This window comes from Euprymna scolopes, chromosome 46, assembly GCF_053919585.1.
Source record: "Euprymna scolopes isolate OS-2025 chromosome 46, ASM5391958v1, whole genome shotgun sequence".
In the NCBI taxonomy this organism is placed as follows: domain Eukaryota; kingdom Metazoa; phylum Mollusca; class Cephalopoda; order Sepiida; family Sepiolidae; genus Euprymna; species Euprymna scolopes.
The window spans coordinates 79,611,015-79,621,319 of record NC_136527.1 but is presented as its reverse complement, the minus strand read 5'-3'; the positions used below and the strand labels follow the sequence as shown (position 1 = coordinate 79,621,319).

General features: G+C 33.9%; 1 long non-coding RNA gene across 1 annotated transcript; it reads right to left on the bottom strand.

Moving 5' to 3' along the window:
• Positions 1–664: 664 nt before the first annotated feature.
• On the bottom strand, positions 665–9,912 carry LOC145270504 (uncharacterized). Its single transcript, XR_013865405.1, has 2 exons — positions 9,662–9,912; positions 665–1,871 (listed from the first exon to the last, which is right to left on the bottom strand). It is a non-coding gene; the product is annotated as an uncharacterized LOC145270504 (long non-coding RNA).
• Positions 9,913–10,305: the final 393 nt, after the last annotated feature.

Genomic DNA, 10,305 nt, shown 5'->3' with positions numbered 1-10,305 from the left:
GAGAGCTCCTTTTAGTATCTTTGCTTTTCCCGTCAGTGCAATTGTCTGTATCTCTTTTGCATTTGGTTCACCAGGAATATTATTTAGGTAGGACTTCAGGTTCTTCGTCATAAGCCATGTGGCACCCATGATAACTGGTATGATCGATATCCCCTTTAGGTTCCAGTTTCTTTTCATATCATACATGAGACCTTGGTATTTGGCCTGTTTCTCTCTTTCAGCTCTGTTAAGACCGCCATCATTAGGAACACTCACTTCAATCAAGGTTGCAACTCTCTCTGACTTATTCCATATAACTATGTCAGGTTTCACATCAGCATTTTTTTTTCTTTTCCCCAGTGTGAATTTTCATATGTCTCACTAAAGATGATTTTACAGAACATGAATATCCACATACTTCACATGAATGTGGTTTTTCCCCATTGTGATATCTCCTATGCTTCACTAACGATGATTTTTCAGAACAAGAATATCCACAAACTTCACATGAATGTGGCTTTTCCCCAGTGTGAGTTCTCATATGTCTCACTAACGATGATTTTACAGAACACGAATATCCACAAACTTCACATGAATGTGGTTTTATCCCAGTGTGAGTTCTCATATGTTTCACTAATGATGATTTTACAGAACAAGAATATCCACAAACTTCACATGAATGTGGCTTTTCCCCAGTGTGAATTCTCATATGATTTACTAATGATGATTTTACAGAAAAAGAATATCCACAAACTTCACATGTATGTGGCTTTTCTCCAGTGTGAGTTCTCATATGTATCACTAACTTTGATTTAACAACACAAGAATATCCACAAATTTCACATGAATGTGGTTTTATCCCAGTGTGAGTTCTCATATGTATCACTAACGCTGATTTATCAGAACAAGAATATCCACAAACTTCACATGAATGTGGCTTTTCCCCAGTGTGAGTTCTCATATGTATCACTAAAGATGATTTTACAGAACAAGAATATCCACAAACTTCACAGGAATATGGTTTTTCCTCAGTGTGTGATCTCCTATGATTCACTAACCATGATTTTACAGGACAAGAATATCCACAAACATCACATGAATATGGGTTTTCTCCTGTGTGAGTTCTTATATGTATCACTAACTTTGATTTTAAAGAAAAAGTATATCCACAAACTTTACAAGAATATTGTTTTTCGCCAGGGTGAGTACTCATTTCTCATTTGTGATTGTATTTTAAAACAAGAATCTCAACAGCCTTTACAAGAATGTGGTTACTCAATTGTGAGAATTCTAATATGTTAAACTAATTTTTGTAAATATTCTTTAAAATTTTTTATACATTTTACAGTAATCATTGCATTCAATTTTTACTTTCATTTCAATTATTAGTCTTTCCCCAGTTTGTGTTCTCATATTTATCACTTAGTTTGATTTTTCAGAACAAGTATATCAACACACTTCACATACATGTGGCTTTTCCAGTGTAAGTGCTCATATCCCATTAATGGTTATGCATAAGAACAAGAATATCAACACACTTTACAAGAATATTGTTTTACACTAGTGTGAGTTCTCATATTAAACTAACAATAATTTTATAGAACAAAAATGTTTATACATTTTACACGAACCCTTGCTTTTCTCTTTTTATTCCAAATTTACAAATCGCTTTTTTAAGCTAAGCATTGATCATTCTACAAACATTAAAACAACTGTATGTGTTAAGATTTAACAACTATTTCATAACATTCGTAAATTATAGTGCCACGTACAAGACATTTTCCCACAGATATCGCTGTAGTCTTCCAAATAAGGTAATACTGTTCATCGAATAATGTTTAAGGAAAATCATATCGCATTAAAATTAAATTGTAGAGTTCAATCAGGAACATCTGCAAAAAAAAATGAAATTAAATATTTTAGTATTTTCTTTGATGTATTAGTATTGTTTATTTTAGAGGATTTAAGTAACAACCATAACCTTACTTTTAACTTAAACATCACAGAAGTCACGTTAAAAACAACTTTTTCAAACTTTGGCCCGAACCAGTCGATACAGGTGTTGATTAGAACATAATCTAGTTGAAAGTACATCTGGAGTTTTATGATGTAAATCTAAATGCCCTATCGAACCATTGTCTTAATATGTGTTTGTTTTGCATCCATAATTTTAATTTGGTTGAAAATTTTATTTGATACATTCTAATTATATTATTTTTACTTTTTGTTTTTGTCATATATTTGTTATATATTTTTACTTGTTTCAATTCTATTAGCATCCAACCCATTAATTTGGTTGAAAATCCTACAATGAAATTCTATACATTTCAATTTATTATTTTTATTTTTTTCTTTGTCACTCATATTATTCAATTAACTTTCGTTTGAGGAAATATAACTGTTAAACGTCTAATACATGTGAGTATAAAAATTATGTGTAACTACAAGAGTGTAAAGGTTTAAGGTTTCTTTTAATATCGACATTAACCATGTTTTCCTTTAATAATTATCAAGTACATTAGGAAACAATTTTATATCATTACAAAGACTTCATAAAAATATGAGTTTTCTAAACCCTACTAAACACTTCATTTTTCTTAGAGTGTACTAGACGTCTTCAAAGCTTACATTAGATTATGCGCTGAGGATTTATGCCACACATGAGCTGGTGCAACTACCAGAACTTATCCCGTCTTAGATAACGTTTAAGAAAAGTCTCAAATTAAATGTATCAACTCCCCACACCCAAGCTCCACTCTGTCCCACTCTCGCAATGTTTAATCCCTATACCCTGTTTTCAAGTAATTTAATGGAATGTGCTCTGATGAATGTATAGTAACTGTACCTCCTCGACATACATACTTATACTTTTTCTGACAAGCAGAAAAATCCTGCCCTGTTCCATGTTGATATTTCTATATATCAGAAACCCTATTACTCTCATAGTGTTCTTCATCAGTCTGCTAGATTTTGAAATTCGTGTCTTTCTTTCACAATGTTGAACCCCAAAGGCCACTTTTAAAGTAATTTATGGAATGTGCTCTGATAAATATATAGAAACTTTCCCCCTCGATATACATACTCTTACTAAATTCCACAAGCAGCAAAATCTTGCCCCTTCCTTGTTGATATTTCGATATACCTGAAAGCCTTTTACTCCTGAAGTTGTGTTTCTCAGTCTGTTAGGCTTTGGAATTTCCTTCTTGTTTTCTGCTTCCATGCAAATAAGAATATTCAAACTCAACCTTATTGGCTCTATCGGAAGGAACTGTACATTCCAAATGGAATATTATTGAAACCAAATAAAATAATAATACCAAAATTAATGCAACAAGAAGCATTACAAAAATACATTATTAACACCAAAGGATAGAGAAATGTAAACTCCGAGCAAAAAGTTGTGTTTTTTTTTGCACAACATAAACAAAGACATAGACAACACAGTACAACAATGTACCATACGCTAGTAGCACCAAAAAATGCAGATTATTGAACACCTGATGCCCCACGAGATTTTTGTGAGACCTTCGCAAATAGTGGCCATTGTATATTTGACATTGAAGGTCTCAACTTTATGCTCATTGCAGACTATTATTCCAAGTTCCTATTTATGAGATTGTTAAAGGAGTTTGCTTGTAACGAAGTTATCAAACTGAAAAAGAAAACATTAGGGAGAGTGATAAGTGACAATGGTTCACACTTCAGCTGTATCTATTTCAAGCATATAAGGTAGTGAAACCTGCATAAATAATGATTCAAATGGTCGTGACTTGCACATGGTATTACTATGCCTGCGCTTGACTCCTCTTGGTCATACCATTTAATCAGCAGGTGCACTTCTATACAAAGTAAATCTAGCTGGGAACATCCCAGTTTAATGCACCAACCAAAACACTATCAACGTCTCTTCTGTGGGAGAGAGGTTGCAGGGTAGAGAATAGGGCATCCCCCACTAAGCCACAAAGTCGATTTTGTACTCTGTCAAGGAAGGATAGGCTGTTTTTAGCAGCTCCTGCCCAGATATGGCAGCAGTATTCCATCCTTGGACGTACTTGGCTTTTATATAGATAGAGAATTGCATCAGTAGTGAGATATCTTCTGGAGCGGTAGAAGGATCCCACCATCTTTCCAGCGACTTTGGCAACAGACTTGATGTACGTGTTCCATTTCAGATCAGGAGTAAAGGTCAAACCCAGAAGCTTGTCAAAACACGGTGCCTCTCCCAGACGAAATTTCCAATTGAATACACTCTGAGATGCCTTGGTCTATAGGATTCTCATCTACCTATACCTACGTCCCCTCGGTTGGACTTGGAAATTTTCAATTGAATACACTCTGAGATTCCTTGGTCTATAGGATTCTCATCTACATATACCTACGTCCCCTCTTGTTTGGACTTAGAAATTTCCAATTGAATACATGCTGACTTTTCTTAGTCTATAGGATTCTCATCTACCTATACATACGTCCCCTTTTGTTTGAACTTAGAAATTTTTTATTGAGATGCCTTGGTCTTTTCGCTTCTCATGTACCTATAGTTTACGTTTTTGGATAATTTTTCGATATTTTTCGAGCACAGGATGGAGTGCTGATGTTTATTAATTTTCGGCGCGTGTGTCGAAAGTTTTTAGCAGACATCCAAACATACACACATTTTCGCTTTTATATATATAGATTTATTTAGTTTCTTTTTAGTTATTAAATATTGCTAGTATATTTGTCCCTGTTTTAAATGTGATCTGGTTAAAAGGGGCTTTAATTTTTGATAAGTATGGATTTTATCAATTTTAGTTGTTACGTGCAATTGTTAAAGTATCGAATTTTATTACTTTTAAGATATTTCTTGAGTTACTATACATTACTGACCAACACCAGGATAGGGGTCAGCTAGTTTAATAATAATCCTTTAATGTTATGAAAAATTGTGCAATGTCATTTACAGCCTTTGATGTGTTGCCATAGATGGTCGTGTCATCAGCATAGATGTCAACGAATGATTATAGTATGTGTTTAGGGAGGTCATTGATGTAGATCAGGAAGAGAGTTGGGCCCAGGATTGACCCCTGAGGGACTCCAGCATTAATACTGCAGCCCCCTGATTTTTGTCCATCGACCACTACTCTTATGAGCCTATCGGAGAGAAATGATTTTATGATTGAGAAAACATTTCCAGTTATACTGTAGCTGGAAATCTTGTGAAGTAGACCTTATGCCATACCTTGTCGAAGGCTTTTGATATGTCAAGAGCAATTGCCCTAGAAAGGAAGCCTTTGTCAAGAGATTCACTAATCCTGTGAGATATAAACGTCAGCACATCTGCTGTAGATCTTGCAGAGCGGAAACCATATTGTGTGTAACTAAGAAGGTTGTTTCTGCTGAGGTGGTTGATTATTTCTCTATTTAATATGGATTCCAGCAACTTACTCATAACACACAGGAGACTTATTGGTCTGTACTGAGAGGGAGATGACTTATCACCTGAATTCTTAAATACAGGGCAAACTGATGAGGTCTTCCAAGGAGTCGGAAAGCACTTCTTCTTAAGGCAGCGCTTAAACAGTTTCATAAGTATGGGAGCAAGTTCTGGTTGAAGCTTTTTTAACACTATAATTGGGATGCCGTCAGGGCCAGTTGCTTTCCTGGAATCAAGGTTCTTGATTAGCTTGGCGACCTCATGCACGGATATATGTATGTTGCCTAGTGTGTTCTGTGTTATAGGAGGAAATATGGGGAGTTGATGGCCTTCCTTGCATAGGGTAGAATTAGCTGCAAATTTCTTTGCAAATAGTTTGGCCTTGTCTGACGCTGACGAGATGACCTCTGGTCCATTGATAATGGTTGGGATAGAACGCACACTTCTGTTCAGGATCCTATTTGCTATTTGCCAAAACTGGTGGGAATCAAGCCCCTGATTAGCTACCTTGGATTTAACAGACTGGGCATATAGCTCTCTTGCATTTTTTATTACTCTTTTACAGTGGTTGCTGGCAGTCCTGAAAGCAGCTTTAGTCTCAGTGCATCTATTACGTTGGTAGCTATGGAAAAAGTGATTTCTGTGCGCGATAGCAGCAGCACATTCTGGGGAGAACCATGGCTGGCTGTTAGGTTTTTGTTAGAATCTTTAGATGGTATGAATTGGTCTATGCCTACAATTAACCATTCGGTGAGATATGATACTATAGAGGACACTTCCTTTTTAAACATGAAGTGCAGATATAAATCAGATATGAATGTACAGAAGCTATCCCAGTCAGCCATAGAGTATCGGTATACAGTACGGTGGAGGGGTACGTCTCGGGACTTATTACATTTCATTTTATCTTAACTTATACAACGGAGTGGTCAGAGAATCCTAGAAGAGAATGAACGGAACATGAACATAGCTCAGGGGAAGTTGAGAGAAGAAGGTCTAGGAGGCTTGCATATTGAACGGGTGTATCGGGCACATGAGTGGGTTGACGAACAATCTGAGTGAGGTCATAAGCAATGGCAAAATCATGACAGAACCTCCCCTCGTCGTCTGTTTTATTTGAATGGGTCAGCCATTCCACGTTATGGACGTTGAAGTCACCACAGATGTGGATGTTCGAGGGATGTGAAGACAGGATGTGGTCTATTTTTTCAGATATGCTCTTAAAGATAGTAAATCCACTGTTGTTGGGCCGATAAAGGGCAAATATAAATGCAGTGGTGTTAGCAAGTGCAACCCGGAAGCACATATAGGGTAAGTTAGGATCTTCTCTAGAGATATCCCTGCCACACGGGAAGCCATCCTTAATGTAGGCATATATTCCATGCCCATGGCGATCTTGGGGGTCAGATTTAGCTGTTAAATTAGAGTATCCGTTAATTATGAACTCATCTAGGGAAGTGGTCGGCCCTATTCAAGTTTCACTTAGAAATAATATGTCCGGTTTCGTTTCCTGTAATTGGGTTTCAACCTCTGAAAAGTTGGAACGTAGACCCCTGATGTTGGAGAAGGAGACATGGTAGTAGGGGTCTACATTGGAAGATGGGGTTCTAGCTTTAATAGAGTTTTTTTTTCTGGAGATATTTCATGCTGAGGTTTTGGGATTTTTGGAACAGGTCCGCATATTTGGTTAGAGCAGTACAGAGAGGGAAAGGAAGAGAGAAGAAGACAGGAATTTTTTTTTTTATAGCACACGAAAAGGTAAAGCCGTAACAATTACCCACTACTATGGCATCGAGAGGCACCACCAGAGACTACTACATGGTCCAGATCCACTCACCAATTGGCAATACAGCAGTCCCAGTACTTTGCGGCTGCTGATAGGACAGCCTCCTTAGTGAGTAATCCAAGGTTCGGGTCCCTGACTATCAGGCGGATAACGTCAGCCCAGACAAAACGTTTACCTCCAGCACCCTTACTAATGACATGGCCACAAGGGCAGACATAGAGACAGAAAAATTTCCAACATCTCAGACTACTGTTCACCAAGTACTACCAACCTTTAAGCGGCTTTTTCTTCACCCTTTGTCAGAAAAATCACTCATTGAATGAGGACTGAGGGACAAAAAAGGAGAAGCGATTGTGTATTAATAAAACTTTTCAAATTTACTTGCAATATAAAGTGTCTTATTTATCTGGTAATAATAGTTGAATTAAAGTTTAAAAGGTAAAAATAAAGTACAATGGTATGATTCTGCTTTAAATAGAAACATTCATTTTGAATGTGCCCCTGTTATATCAAAGAACCTATGATTTTATGTGCTGGGTCTTTCTGCTTGTGTATTAATAAAACTTTTAAATGAACTTGCAATATAAAGTGTCTTCTGTTGATTTTTTAAAATGTTATTTTTAATTTTTTATCTATATTATTTTCTGTCCTATACCTATATATAAGAAAAGCGCAGTTTTTCACCTTTCCACCAAAATACCATAGGTTTACAACAACAGATGCCACATACAAACTCATTATGTCTCCATTATTACACATGATTTTGTGACGTCAGATTTGTGTTAACTATACGAACTATGGAAACGCAGAAGCGACTTATTGATTTTTTAAAACCTTCGCTCGGCTTCTTCAAACTGCAATTAATAATTTATATTTGTTATAATTTTGTTAGGTTTTAAGATTTACACAGTTTAATGATTAATAATATTATAAACATTTGGATATTAAATATGAAATACAGTTTTACTGAATGTTCATTTGGTTAATGACCGGCTTCCATATTTTGTTTTGTAAAAAGAGAAAAACAAAATATGAGGGTTCCTACAAAATGCTTAATAATATTTTCAAATCGGTTTGAATGTGGCGATAAAATAGCTGACAGGAGCCATGTTTATATTAAAACTTAATATTAAAAAAAAAATTAAACACAATTAATTAACTATCTATGTTGTAACGGAATATTTTGAAATATTGGAATTTTAATCGTTTTAATCTTTTAAAACTAATTAATAATTGAGAGGTTTCTTTTTCTTGGCAATTCAACTGATTATAGTATATATAATTATTCGAAAAAAAAAACGTTATTTACAAAAAAGGTATAATAATATTATATTCATATCATTTTTTTAATTGCAACTTCAAGGTAAGTTTTTGTTCAATACGTGTATTTCAATTTGTTTTACCTATTTGAACTCTTATGTTTCATAATAAATAGAAATTTCGATAGATTTAATTATATTTTATTCAAATTCCGAAAAAAATCAATATGGGTGGGGGACACGCACTAACAAAAATATTTCCCCGCGTATAATTTACGGAAACTGCATTTTATGTGTAATTTCAGTCTAAAATACAGAAGTATCGAAAATTTCACGAAAATCTGACTATTAGTTGATTTTTGCTAGATTTATTAAACACGTTTGAAAGTCTTACCACATGGGAACGTTTTTTTAAAACGCCAATTATGTAAACACGATTTTCGTCTCGCAATTTCATTATTTTCGTACGATGAAATTTTTTTTTTTTTTAATTATTACTAGTTTATTTTGCCTTTCTTCTTTTAAATGGTACAAAAGTTATATTGATAATATTCATTTATAATAAAGTTACATCGTTTTATATATAGGGGGTTAATTCTGTGGTGACTTTTGGAGGTGCATACTATTGGGTACTTATTTATTTTTGGTATCGTGCTGAAATAATGTTTTTATGTAAAAAGTAAATATATAACAACTATTTTTAAAACCCCACCGAATATATATCAGCCTATCTCGCGGTAACACATGTTGAGCGAGTTTCTAACAGTATTTTGTATATTTTTCATTTTTAACTCCTTTTCCCAAACTTATCATGTTCAACAGAGAGTCGGGCGCCATTTAAAAATTTCCAATAAATCGGTAAACATTGTATGTTATTCAGGCTAAATAAACATGTTACATTGAATAAAAACACAAAAAAATATTTAGTTAGGTAGAAAGGTAACTTATCTTGCCTTTGATAACATTTATTTGTTATATATTTGTTTTTACAACTTTTTCGAATCTATGTGTATAGTAATACAAAACAAAATATATTTTTAAAAGATTTTTTTTTTTAATGGAAGAATCATATTTTTTTTATTCACGTATGTTATAAAGCATAGCGAAATCAATATTTTTACTAGATTGCAATAAAAGAAACAACTTATTTTAATATTTCAGATTATTTAAAAAGTTATTGGATGCCAGTTTATAAAAAGTGTATGAAAAAAAATAATAACTTACCTTCCATTCCAGGAATTCAATACGAAAATAAAAATCGGGATGAATTCGCTTTTTGTTTTCTTTTGTGTTCAAAACAGAAAATTTGTTTTGTTTGTTAGGATTTTTTTAGTAAATTGATACAACTTTTGTTTTGTGTGTCCAATTCATTAAGAAATAAAATATATGAAAATATAAAAGAATCAAAATTAAAAGATGAAAAACGCAATTTAAACATGAACTTATTTAAAGAGAAAATCAACTGTTAAAGAACAATGAATTAAGGTCATCTTAACACGGTGTAATCATTATTTCGTTCCTTGTCTAAAAATGTCCGTTCATTAGTTGAAAATGTTTTCCAACCATGTTTAGAACATATTAAATAATGAAATAAATTATATCGATGCATAGAGCTAAAATAATAACATTAATACGATTAAAACAATCGATGTTCCCACAAACAACTTGAACCGGAAGTAGCTTACTATTGCTATTGAAGCCGTGAACGTTCTACTTATTTATTATTTTACATTTAAGATGAAAAAAGGGCAGTCTTGCAATGAAGTCCCGGCAAAGTTCGACAACTCTAGAAGGGTCACATCAGTATTTTACACCGTCAAATCATGAATATTACGAATTATTAGTTTTAAAATAAAAATAAAAATTAT